The following is a 14,141-nucleotide window of genomic DNA, read 5'->3' on the forward strand; positions in this document are numbered from 1 at the left end:
AAACCGTTTGGGTTCTGATTTCAGTGTCTACTGCCTATGTGTGTGGATAAACAGCCCTCTCCCAACACTGCAGGTATCTTCAAGTGGGTGAAGCAAAGTAGAGGCTTCTGTTGCCATGAAGGACAAAAATCACGTAATGCTTTGGACTGAGGAAAATGGATGGTTCTCAGAGGCTCACTTACACTTAGGAATAGCAAGTAAGCAATTCTGAAAAAACAGACCATGACATCTCTGAGCATGGCAAGTTCTTGCTCTTTTCATAAGTAAAGGATTTGGACATCTTTCTCCCAATGGATTCTTCAGTGTGCTCATGGAAAGAAGTCTGCTTTTCCCTAACAACATATAGCAGCTCATCAGTCTTGTGAAACTGCAGGCAGAACATTGCATTGCTGCACCTGATTTCAGCAATCCTTCAGTATAGCTCTGCCCAGGAAACAGACTCTTTATTCTGTTCTCACGTTATGTGCACAGTCTACCCACTCAAATCAGAAAGAAGTAACTGCAGGGATTTTGTTCCACGCTGGACAAACAGATTATGTATCAGCTGCTTGGCTTTCTTCATCTTGTCTACGAAGATTTGCAAAGGTAAAAGGATTTTGTTCAAGGAAGAGCAAGGAAAATTGGTTCTGGGAATGGTGACACTACCTGTGACTTCTCACTGACAACTGGAGGATTAGCCAGTGCCAGTGATGCTGAAGTTGTTTCTGAGAGATTTTCATTTCAGCTGTTGTATGTTGTAGGTGCATCTGCTGTGCTTAGTCACCTACTAGAAAAAGGCAGTTAGGTACTTCATGATGTTATGGGATGGGATGGGCTCCTAAATGTAGGTGTCCTGCTGGAAAGCTTGATTTCTTTGTTGTGTGTTCACTTTTGCAAAAGGATGCATGTTGTTTGTTTAAAAAGCCCTGTGTATTTGTGAGACTGCATTGGCAATGCTGAAATGTGTATGAAAGACTGGGTTTTGAAAGAGTAAATGTACATTTGGCATTTGAGTGGTCTGAAATTCAGTAGGCTGCTCGCACAGGGGGATCCTGGACAGTAGCTGAGTCATCTTGGCTCTCAATTTGATACCAATAAATAAAACATCTCACATGGCGTTTGACTGGACTCCCCGTGCAACAGACTGGAGCAAGCAACGTGTGCATACACAGAAGGGTTGATGGTGAGGAGCTGCATGGAGACAGACAGCAGTCCTTTCCTCTACATGTTGACATGAGCCTTTTGTAAGAGGCTCTGAACCCACCTTCCAACTCTGAGCCTTTTTGTTTTCTTCATCTCAAGCTAAATCTTCAGATTTCTCTATTGTTTGCTCCTTTCCATTCTTCTGAGCTTTTCTCATGATCTACTGAGAGACAACTTCTGGTCATCATGATTTTCAAGTCAGTTTTCAGTAGTTGTCCTTATGTTTTCTGTGTCACATGTATGTAGTGAAAGTGCAATTAGATGTGAGCTACAGTCTGCACACAGACACAAAAAACACTCTTCACCCCTCACACACACCGGACAGACTGAACTGCAATACCATCAGGAAAACCCAGGTGAGAGGTCTTCCTCATCCATCTCTGAGAAAATTGGAAGAGCTCAACAGGCCAACAAAACAAAACCCAAAGCTTTTGTTGTGGGAGTGCATCTCCTGCTCTGCAGTGAGTTGTCTCTTCCTGCGTGCACATCGGAGAGGCTGTGTCTTGCAGCAGACGACGCACTAACACAGCTTGGTCAGGGCCTGCGTGCAGTTGTTGAAGGAGTTCGAAGGGCAGGAGTTCAAACACCTGGACTTCCACTTGTCCAAAAAGAGCTGTCAGGGAGAGATGGATTTGGTGTGGTTTAAACCAGATGCACGTCCTTTCACTGACTTTTTGGGATACCCTTTGCATAGCAGTGGCCAGGCAGTTGCCTTGCAGGACCTGTCAGTGCTTCTTGAAAAATATTTATTCATTGCTGTGAAACACTCTATAGCTATGAAAACACATGCTGAATTAATTTAGTTAATGTTTAGTTAAACATAACTGGGAAGAGAGTTTGTTTCAAGGCCACAATTCCAAGCTTTGGAAGGGCTGTCAGTGGAAGCTTGCTGAGATTTTTCTGCTAGCAGAGGAAAAGCTCAAGAGCGAAACAGCAGATGAGGTTGTGCCGTGCAGGAATGAGCCTTTGTGTAAGGGCAGAAGGAGAATAAAATGGCAAGACAAAGATGGGAAGAAGAAAGGAAAAAGGGATCTTTGCTTTATTTTTATTTTTTTCCAAGTGGTATGGAGGCTTCCAGAGATGGGTTCCTCACCACCTCCGTGATTTATGCCCTGTATGCAGAAGCACAAGCTGGGAGCAGGCTGCCAGCTTGGACATCCAGGACTGGTGGCACCAACGCAGATGCCAGCTTTCTCCATCAGCCTGCAGTGTTCACAGGCTGTAGCCTGTGTGGGATAACAGCGTTGTCACTGCAGTTTTAAGGTATTCCTTCAGACCCAAGCTGTGCTTGAGGCATCGCTACATGAGTGAATCACTCTGCTGCTTGATGCAGTGACCTGGCTGAGGAAGTGTGTGTTGCCTCACATTGCTTTGTGGAGTCAGCCGTGCCAAGCCCTGCCTTGATAAGTGACAGATGCTACTGGGCTAGGATGGTGTTTTACTACTTAGAGGGCTGAATTTCCTGCACAACTGGCCTGTCGGAGAATCAGGATCATCTTTCCTGGCTCATTTATCAGGCTCGGGCTCAATCTGTAATGGCATAATTAAGAGAGTCGTAAGCTTCTGCTTCCTATTAGCTGCACATGCGAAAAACTGTCATTTCAAGAGGAGACCCTGTGTTTGTGTGGCTTTTAGGCAGGCCTGTACCTGCTTTGTTGGGGCACCAGCTCAGCAGGGCCAAGAGGCAGCATTAAAGACTGGGACCTGCCTTTGGAAAGGACAGAACCCTTGCCCTGGGTGCAATCCTGGCTCATGGAACTTTACCAGCACTTCCTGCAGTGCATCCCTCCAGCCTAGTTGCCCTTAAGCCACCCAGCCCCTTGCCCACTTCTCTGGCATCAGCAGTCAGCGTGCAAGTGCACTTTGGCGGTGACTTGAATACCTCCCCTGCACCTGATGCCCATTTTCTACTGCAGTTTGCCTGATCCCAGCAAGGTCCTTTTAAAATGAGATGCAAGCCTGTGGAGAAGACGACTGTCTTTGCAAAATGCTACTTTTAGTCTTGGAGGGAAGTGTAAGGAAGTGTATTGATGCTTAATATTCAGAGTATGCAGTGTCCCCGTGAGCAAGGAAACTGCTCCGCCTGCCTGATGGGATGCAGCGGTGCTGGTGGTCACGCATGGCTGATGGAGCAATCTGAGCTACGAGGGCACAGGAGCAGCCAGGCCACTGGCCCGTCCAGGCCAATAGCCAGCCCGCGACTGCAGCCAGGGCCAGCGGCTGCTGAAGGCAGAGGACAGGTAGGGAGGAGACAGTTTTCCCTCAGAAAAAGTTTTATTCTCAGTAACCAAGAGTATGTTTTGTGTAGTAACACAGCAGGGTTTCTGGTCCTTCCCACCTGCTGTGGCAACACCGCTTCTTCTAGTGCATTTTGAAAGAAAATAAACCTGCTCTGTGCTCCTGTGGCTAGCACAAGGCTAACACACCTATCGTCTGAGTAAGTACGGGGTTGTGTCCTAAGAACTAGCTGTGAAACTGGCTACTTGGTAGTGACTCTGCACTTAATGCAATACGTGCCCTCTCCCCCAAAAAACCCCACAAACCCCCCAAAATCTTATGTCTCTGAGTAAAATTTTATAACTTTGTCATTCTTAATACCAGTTGTAAGTTTTCTTTAATTTCTGGTCCGTGAAGTACACTGTAGCTGGAAAAGCATCCCCCAAAATGAGAGCTAGCTTGGCAAAAGACTTGATTTCATTTCAGAACAGCTCCCATGACCCCTAAAGCTTGCAGCCCCTTCTGGCTCGGTCCTTAGGGCATCTCTAGGAAGCAGGGCAGTGCTTTGGGGATGATGTGCTCTGGAAAACTAAAAAAAGAAGGACTTAAAGTCGAGTGGAGGAGAGGAGGCATCAAACTCTCCAAACCTGCTGGTGGTGCTGTAGCTGACAGAACTGCAAAACGCCTGCAGAGGTCCCTATTGTACTGTAAATCCAGGAAATCACTTGGGACTCCTTCTTTACGACCCAGTTAGCAAACAAACAAACAAAAGTGCAGGTACTCATTAAAAGCTCAGTGTAAGTACTCATTAATTGTCGTGACAGCAGTAAAACCTTGTGCTGGGACTGTGACTGGATTCGGGGCTGCTCCCGCACTCGCTGAATTGGATGGGAGGCAGAGCAGGCTCTGTGCTGCAGCTCTTGGCTGGCTGCAGGAGCTGTTCCAGCACAGCCAGCACCTCCGAGGTGAGACAGAATCTCAGAGGCAAAATAGGATAAAAACTGCTTTAAATGCTCATTCTCTGGAGTAGTTAAAGAGGAGCTGAACTTGGGAGTTGAGGCATATCTTGCATAGCCATTTTGGGGAGTTTTCCACCTGATTGATTTTCTTTCCTCTATTGTGGACATGAGGCCACCTATGGAATTGAGCTGTAGCTCTGGGGTCAGTTTACTGACCCATAAAATGGTCAGAAGTATCCAAATGTGAGGTTCTGATTCGATGTCTACCATTAAGTCACATAAATTCAACACAAAATTTTATTTAAAATTAGTGTTTATCTCATGAATGTTGGCAAGCAAGTTTCCATGTCCAGATTCACAACTGATGGTTTTTTTTAACAGTATTTTGTCCTTTACTAAGCAAAAATAGAGTTTGCTGTACTTAAAATGCCCAGTTCTCAAATGTCAAGCTGTGTCTTTGGAGTAGCTGTTGCTGTTTGCAAACTCCTCTGCCATCACCTTCAGCTTCCCAAGGCGAGGAGCCATGGTGCGACTCGGGGCCATGAGCGCTACAGCTTAATCACTGCCACTCTGGGAGATGTTGCACTCTTTGCTTTCTTGGTTTGTTGGTTGAGGTTGTTCTGTTTTGTTGGGAGGGAGGTGGGCAGCAAATTCAAACCCAGGAACCGCCTTCACCTGTGCCATGTTCAAAGGTGTCTGTCCATAGCTCCATCTGACAAACAGCACTACCGGGGTTAGGACACGAGAAGGCAGGGCCGTGCTTTGCAAGAGCATCTGACTAACGTGGGCAAAGCTGATTTGTTTGACAGCTTTCCAAAGGTAAGACCAAGTCTGTTTGTGTCCCATTGTTATGGCAAATCCCACAATGAGCTGCATTTCATTGACTTCTGCCAGCCGCTTGACAGAGCCCAGCAGCAGATTGGAGTGTGAGCACTGTTCCAGGAAGCTGTGTTCATAGACACCGATTCAGGATGTAAAGTTTGGGGAGTGGGCCTCTCAGGTAGTTGCGACAGCTCTATGTAACAGGGAGGACCTGGGCACTTGGTGCATCGCTGCTCTGCAAGCCGGGCAGCCCAGCAGATCCCCATGGGGTGGGTGAGGCAGGCTGAGGTGAGTCAGTGGCAGGCAGGGGACAGCGACAGGGGACCTCCAGTTGCAGGCAGTATTTGTGCATTTCCCCCTCTTTTCAAGGCAGCAGCATCACACGTTTGTGTGCCTTTTCGGCTGTCTGGCTTTGTTGGAGTGGAGCAGCACACTGAAACGCAGGCAGGACTCCCGAGGAGCTGAAAGGCAGAAATTCTCTTGCCCTTTCCCCTTGCCTTGCTGATGCTTCTCTTGATGTTTTTGGTGTCACGTTCACAACTTTTCCTCTGCAAATACATTTGAAAGGTCTTCTCCCTCAGGCACTTTTCAGCCATCTCTTGAATTCCTTCCTCCATCACTAACTACTTTTGCCATCAAGATTACAGCAGCAAAGAAATGTTCTCTATGGCCTAGGTGCTCCCCTGTGCATGAAAAATGTGTTCAGGAGCCAAGAAACACCGGGAGTTTCTTCCTGATTGCTCCCAGGACGAATGAGGAGTGACGCAGGCGAAGGGCACGACCTGACCATGACACACACACACACTCTGAGGTCTGCATCAGGGGCTGCAGACCATTCCCTTGGCTGGGTCACAGGGGAGAGCTGCGAAGGAGCCTTTAAACCCTGGGTCTGGGCTCTGAGCTGCGCCCCGATGAGGAGAAACTGCAGGAGATCCCCCAGGGTGGGGAGGAAAGATGGAGCCTGTGGTTCGTGCTTTCCTCTCCTGTTCCTCAGGGCAAGTTGGTGCTGGTTTGGCCTCCTAGGTTCATTTGGGCAGAGGGAAGATACCCGTGTGGGGTACCACTGTGAACTTGTCCAGTGCACTCTTGTAATTCAGGTGCTGTATTCGAGCTGCAGCCTGGGAAGTCTTTACAGGGATATTTAAAGTGATTCCAAACAGGGTTAGCTGATTGCTTTTTAAACTAGTACGTATTTGTGAAGTGTAGCAATTGAATGCCTCCACTGCAGGCTTTTCACGAGAATTAATCATAAAGTGGTGGTCTGTGGTTTTCCCAATTAGCTCTGGCCTAACTCCAAGCCCCGCTGCGGGCTACAGTAAAGCATCTGTTGACTTGGACAACTTGCACCATCTGAGTCCTCGGGTATTTAAGCATTGGTGTCCCTTGAGTTCCCTGGGGTTCTTAAACATTCCCATTTGTTTGGGATGTTTTCTTTAGTCAGAAATGCCATGAGATGTAAGAAGAGCAGTGTAAGAGCTACAGACCAACATACTGTTGAGTAATGGCAACTCATAAATGTAAGCGTGCTCTGAACATTGCTAGAAGGTTAAAAAACGCTGGGTGGAGGAGAAAACTCGGAGGCACTTGACCGTATATGGGCACAGATGGACAGAGCAATCCTGTTGAAATCCTGGGCATTTTTCTGTCAGCTTCACGAGGCTTTGGAGCAGGTCACGAGTGGCTGGTGGTGCCTGTGGCACAGGACAGGCTGGGGATGTCTGTTACGTTTGGGCCAGTTCTGCCTCTCCTGCTCACGCAGATGAAATTGTAGCAGAGTTAGCATTGCTGATTTTGAGCGCTGACTTGTGAAGGAACACCTGACAGCAGGGGCAGTTAAACGTCGGGTAGTTTCTTAGGATTTTTCCACCAACCGTCCATCAGTTCTTCATGCCTGCCACAGGACTTCTGGAGGCTGTGTGCAGTAGCCATAATTTAAGTGAATTCCAGCTTCTTTCCTTTAATGAAAGGAGTTGTGTCTATTTGTATGGAAAGAAAGCATGGCACACAAGTGAGCTGAATTCCCTTTGCCTTCAAAACACTTGAACACAGTTGTTTAATAATGTGCACTGCTTAACGTTACTGGCTAATTCTGCCTTCAGCACTTGAGCTGTCTGCTGCCACACACAGAATTTCTGTTATGCCAAATGCTCTTTTCTGTGACCAGTGCCTAGCTGACATGGAAATGTGTAGTGAAATGTTGACAGCGGTGCCCTGCGTGTATGATAGAAAACTTCTAACTTCAATGTGCACACCGTACCTTGTGCTGATGCAGAGCTGAGGCTCTGACTGAGATTTCAAGTGTTATGGTAATGTTGAACAGCAAGTTTGTCTTTTATTTCTTATAAAAAGGTCCTTGTTGATCTAGAACTGGGGTTCACGCAGATGAGTACATGTGCAGAAAGCCCTGCAGAAAACATCCCATGATCCTTGAAAGAACTCAGTTAGAAAATATAAACAACCCCCCGGGTCCATCTCAAACTGTAGACTTGTAAAATCTGTCTCCTTTGGAAAGCAACAAGGTAGCTGGGTACAAGATGAGCTGAAGGTTTATTTGGCCTGTGCTAAGGGCGAGGAAGCAGCAAAGGGAAAAGAGCACTGGGTGGGTTCACTGAGACCACCGTGCACTGGGTCTGACATGTCCCAACCCACAGAGTAAATAGGCCCAAGGGACCAAGTGGTCATCACATTTGAATATAATGACCAGTTTTGCCACTCTTAAATCTCTCTCCTTGGTCAGCTTTGCATTTTTATTCTCCCGCAGCACGGATCAGGGCTGTAGCATCAGGAAGAGGAGTCTGGGAGGCAGCCAGTGCTACTCCAGCTCACCATCCGCAGAGGAAGCCGTCTGTGAGGAGGGCAGGAGTCCGGATCACGGGAGATGCAGGTACCCATCTCTGCCTCCACATGTATGTTCGGTTGCACTTGCTGAGCGTGCATCCGTGCTACCCTCAGAGCAGCAGCAAAACAGCTACAGGAGTGCCATGGGGATAGAAGTAATGCAGGCCGTGAAGGTAGTTCGTAGACGCCTGGAAATGGTAAACCAGTACTTAGTCCTTAAGTAACACTGCATCAGGTCAAAAACCGGCCTTGCACTTAGCATGGGGGAAGCAGGCAGCTTCAGCAGCCAGCTGGGGTTATGCAGAGACTCCCCCGGCCCATCACACTGCAGAGAAAGTGAATGCTGCTCTGTCGCTGCTTGCCTCCTTCAGCCCTGCCATCCGTAAACAACCGGGGAGAGTTTTGGGCGTTACTAATTTTAATAAAGTGGTTTTAGGAATGTTTTGCCTCTCTGGAGCTTTCATAACATATACTAATAGAGACTTTTGGCAAGAGCAGGAAAGCAAATTGCTCCCACCCTCTCCTAGCATGCGGGAAGCAGCGTCTGTCCCAGCAGCCATGTGACAGAAAGCCTGAGCGCGGCGCAGCACCTGGTGAGCTGGGAACGTCCTTGTGACACGGCCTCTGCGTCCAGCGCGGGAGCGCGAGCCCCTGCCCTCCCACGCTCGCTTTGCCGGGGATCTCCGCCAACTCGCGCAGCTCTCCGGACCCGCTTATTTTGGAGCCGATTGGGAATGTTCTGTCGTTGTGGTTGCACGTCCTTGCACCATGGTTGCCTCTAAGCCTTAATTTGCTTTGCTTTTGAGGGCTTGCATCAGACTTTCAGGCATTATTGAACACAGACATTAGTGTTTATCTGCCTACCTGGTAAGGGAAAGGTAAGCAATTTTTATGCTTTAAATGCCTGTCATATCTCCCCAAGGGCATTTAGTTAGCTCATTCCTCAGCTGCAGATAAACTTGTAGTGGGTGTAAGTTACAGTTCCTTCTGCTTTATCTGCAGAGCAATCTGTGAAGCCCAGCTGAGTTCATAGTACAAGTGCAGTGATTTACTGTAGACCAAGTAGCGTCAGGATGTCACACCACTGCCTTTTCCTCATTGTTTTCAATTAAAGAAAAAGTTAACGACCATTTCATGTACAGCGAGCACCTTTTTCAGGTGCAGTTGTCTGTGTTCAGGTGATGCTGCTGCTGGGTCAGAGGTGTGAAAAACAGGCCCAACATTTCCCACTTGTGGTGGCAGCAGGAATGACACCAGAGCGGTCTGTGACCCCACGTCCGTACAGCCACGACAGCTCTTGCAGCCAAGCAAAGGCTGCTCTCGGGGGCTCAGAGGATGTCAGGAGGGGCCTTTCTCCTGCTGTTGCCCAAGTGACTGGTGTAGGAGCAGAGGAGAAGAAAATGCGGTCCTTTCTAAGAAGGTTTTGGTGCTTTCAGCACCACTGAAGTTATTCTAGGAATCAGACTGAAACGAGACAAATGTTCTGGCTCCTTGCTCGTGACACAGCGTATGACTCATGTCCTTTTTACCAAAGTCTGGGGGAAGTGTGTGCGTGCAGGGCAGGGGGAGATGGGAATGGGAAGGTGAGGAAATGTGGGAAAGTTTATCTCGGTGTCCCTGGAGTCCATTTTTCTGATATGCACTGAGGACTGTTGGGAAGAAAAATCATTGCAAGGCCACCATGTGCCAAGCAGTTTTGGCTTTATGCACGGCCATTCCACCTGAGCAGTTCCTGTTCAGGACTGTGATCAACCAAGTGAGGGTGATGGCTGTAAGGGATTCAACTGGGATGGAGAAGAGGATGGAAATGTGCTGTTGACAGAGAAGATGTGTCTGAAAGATGAGCCAGGCCTACAGCATCCTGCTGGAAGCACGGGGAAGAGAAAGGCTGGTTTTTAGAGTGGCCCAGGTAGTAGCCAACGAGGATTGCTGTGTGCCAAGTGTGCCGCTGGAGGAATGGGACTGCTTTGTGAAAGAAGAGCTCGTGAGGCCAGGGAAGATGATACAGCCACAGTTCAGGGATAGAAACATAGCTAAGGGTCTGTCATGCCTGTCCAAAGAGGCCAGGACACCAAGCTGTGCCTTCTTTACCTTCAGCACTACCTTCAGCAGGGACAGTAAGCAGGGCTGGCTCACACAGACAGCCTTTACTCAGCACACGGCTTGACCGAGTATCTCTGCGTGGGAGATAGCATCTTGGATGGCAGGCCGAGAGGTTTTCTGGTCAAGGGACAGAGAAAGGGACATGGGAGCTGGGGCAAACTGATTGGGCTCAGAAAAGAATTGAAGTCCATGGGGACACTGTTAGGATCTGTGTAATGTGCAGACCCCAGGGGTTTATAGTAAGAAACAGCTCTAACTTCAGAGAGCACTGGGTAGCTGAGACAGGATCTCTTTTACACACGTAGTGTTTGGAGGTGACAGCAGTATACATTCTTACAAGGACTCCTGCCCAGGTAGTATTTAAGGTTGGATCAAGTGTAATTTCTTGAATGCTTTACTGGCATCTGACCTCATGCTAGCACAGCTGTAGCCTGGAGTTACAGTTCTTCAAGGCACTTGTTTTGGGTCATTCACATTTGGGTTAGGAATGACACAACTTAGTGCTTCTACTTCTCCCACACCAAAGGTTTTTACTGTTGTTCTTCTGTTAGCTTTCAAGCTGGAGCTTCCCTCTGCCTGAAGACAACTCCCCATCCGCTAGAGTAGGCACGCATTGCTTTTACTGCAGTCTTTAGCTGAGAAGGAACTGGTGTCCTCTCTAATTCTGCTGAGAGGATACATCCTGAGGTGGACTGCTAAAATATCAGAGGTTAGTGCTGCGGCTTCTTTTTGAAAGATGTTTTTAGGTTTACTCCAGAAAATTGCCAGGATTATAGACAGATACCTAATTCTTGACCATCAGATCACCCTATTTTGCAACACCGAAGGAATTCCCAAGAAAATTTCAGAGGCATCTTTCTCTGTGTGTGTGTATCTGTGTGTACATGTGTGTGTCACCATCTTCATTCAGCTGGAGGGAAAGTCTGTATGAAAGGGAAAAAAACAACCAACTTGCCTCTGGGTAAGATGTGGCAGCAGGAATTCAGAGCAGTGTCATGTCCTCGCTTTCTCTACCTGAATGAGAACTGCACAGCTTAAGCCTATGGAAAATGATGGCAATAATAATGTATTATTTCTTTCATTTATAGTTCCCCAGGAAATGTTCTAAAGATGTACCCAGGCCACAGACAATTCGTAGAAGCCATGAAGTAGAAGTGTTGGTACGTACAATAAGAGGCAATTGCTGTGGTCAGTAACAGTTGTGCAACGTTACCAGTGAAGTTTTGGTGGAGAGAGACTTATTGCAGATGGGCATATATCAAACTGGTCCATTGCGAGCTTGCAGATGCAGCTGAGGGATTTCTAACAGGATATTTACAAATTGTTAATATCCTGTTTATGAAAACCACGTAAACAATCGAAGGCTATTGCCCAAAGGCTCTGATGTTATTTAGATCTACGTAAAAGACTGCTCCAACATTTGCAATGCAGTCGGCAGCTCTGATGATACATGGCACGGCAGTCAAAGTTGCCCCAATGAAGTCAACCGCACGCAGCAGTGCGCAGCGCGTTGCACAAGGTCTCTAGAAGAGACTTGCATAGAGACCTCTCCTTCAGTTTAGTTAACCTATGCACCCTCTAGAGCGGCTGATTTGGAAAGATGGGGAATTAGCTTTGCGTACAGCCGCCCTTCCTGGAAATTTCTCTGCTGGTTTGCAAAGGGAAATGTTACAGTAAGAAAAATAGGGGAAGGGTTGAGAAGCCGAGATGGAGACAAAAGAGCGGGGCCGTGTTCTGCCCGGGCTGTCACTCTGGCATGTTGCATGTAAGGAAGGCCATCTCCTGTGCCAGCTTAATGGGCTTTGTTTTGGTTGATGTCAGGGTGCGTGGTTTGGGCAGGGTAGATTAAGCTGGGTGTGGAGCTGGAACGTGAGTGTGTTATGTATGAAGGGGGGTGACCTCTGCTGCAGGCACGCTGCAAGCCTGGCCAAAAGTGTCTCATCCTGAGCATCTCACCTGCAGCCTCTGTTTGGACCCTTACAAAAAGTAGTTTTCAGGGATGCCTTTTTTAAAGTCCTGTAGAGAGGCACTGCTGTTACTGAGGAGTTTAACTAGATGCAGAGACCTAACTTGTGTTTGGCAGCTTTGGCTAATGGAACATTACCCATAGACCCTGGCTGTGGGAGCATCAATCAAGAACTGCCAGCCCTAGCCTAGTGATGTTCTTAATTTCATAACTGTCTAATTAGACCCAGCCCTGGCCTTTGGCCAGTCCCACACGCATGCGCTCCGAGCATCGTAAAGCAAATCTCCTGCAGCTCTTAACAGCATCTTGCTGCAGGAACAAGTGTGAGGGGGTGGAAGCATCGATACCACGCAGAGGAGTTATCCGTGGAAGGGTCACAGTTGACTGCTGCCGGCACCTCTCCCCCAGCACATCCAGTTGCAGGCTCCTCTCCCTGTCCCATCTCCTGTGCACACACCAGGTGACCAGCACCCTCCCTACCCATGAGTTCCCAGGGAGACTTGGCCTCGGGCACAGGCCTAGGGTTTTGGTCCCCTTGGCCCTTGGACAGCCCCACAACTCCTTACTGAGAGAGCAGAGAAACATGCAGAGTCTGAACGTGTTTTATTTTGATTTGCTCCTTATTCAGGGAAGAATCTGGGCTATGCTTTTGAGATGCGTTGGGGAACAACCAGTTCTGACCAGAAAACTGGAGTCTGTCTCCTTTCCCGGTGGCCGATAGCAGCCGGAACTGCATATGGGGGAGGAAAAATCAGATGGTTTCTAGATGTGCTGGAGCTGTCCCTACCCCTCTCAGCCTCACAGAGGCCTACATCTTTCCCCTGTTGGTACCCGTCCTGTGGCTAAGCTTAGCTAATCCATTTCTTCAGTGACCTAGGGACCGCCTTGCGGGAAGCTGAATACCTGAGGTGGTGTTCAGACCGTGGATGGGAGGAGAAGGTGACTAGAAGATGACTTCAGATTGTCTTGGTCATTCCCGAACCAAACCCCAGAGGTTTCTGCATACCGTGTGACTCACAGTTGGCTCTCAGGAGTTGGTGGTACCAATTTCACTGGAGATCAAAGCATGTGGAGCTTCATAGCAGGTTGGGCCCACACAGGAAAATATAGAATGAGAACTTGTTGTTAAGTGCAGTGACCCCAAAGTATTGCCCTTCCACTGCATCGCAGCAGACAGAGAGTGTGAGATGAGCAGCCTGGCTCCCTGTTAATGTGCGCTGGAGTGGGTGCTGTGGAGCTCCGTTGGGGACCACGGTGTCCTAGTTTGAAATCTGGCTGCAGTGATGAATGGGTACCTGTGTTTATAGGTCCCCTGGGGCAGGCTGTCTCATCATCTCTGCATGACAAATGCCAGCACAATAAAGGCCCGATCCTGACTGCCTTTTTTTTGGTCACTTCGGTAATAGTAATGATTAAGAGTAATTATAAGAACAGTAGTGGGAGTGTCCCCTAATGCTAGTGGTTGGGGGAATTCCACTAAGCGCATCTGCTCCCATGCCTAGTGCTGGTTACCAGGCCAAACAAATACAGCGTAGACCCGTGCCTCTTTCCTAGATTCAGTTTCTGGAACGTGTGCTGGCTGAGCTGGTTTCAGGTGAATTGCTGTTTACTCCACCATCCCTAATGACACATTCCTCCTGTCCAGGGTGCCCCAGCTCCCCGTGCGCATGGCCGGCCTGCAGGTGACAGTCACCACAGTTGCATCCAAAATGTGGAGTCTGTGGACAGCTGAAGTCCCAGTGGCAGCACAGGGCCTGGAGCACAGGGAAAGCCACAGGTCAGTGCTACTTCTTCCAAGTCTGCAGGGCCAAGCACAGGAACTCTGGCACTGGGAAATAGCATTTTCCTCTTGTCTTCTCCATGCTAGTGCCAGCTGTCCAGATGGGAGATGCAGGAGAGGGGACAAAAGGTAGCGGTGGAGAGCCCAGGCTGACTGCTGTGCCAACAGGAGCTGGTGAGTGCCTGCTGAATCACACCAACCCCACAGTGGTGGTTCTTGCTGTCATGTCACTGTCCCGAGATGGACGCTGCTCTCAGGGCAGAGCTGTTGAGCA

This window comes from Mesitornis unicolor, unplaced genomic scaffold (assembly GCF_000695765.1).
Source record: "Mesitornis unicolor isolate BGI_N332 unplaced genomic scaffold, ASM69576v1 scaffold5381, whole genome shotgun sequence".
Classification (NCBI taxonomy): Eukaryota; Metazoa; Chordata; class Aves; order Mesitornithiformes; family Mesitornithidae; genus Mesitornis; species Mesitornis unicolor.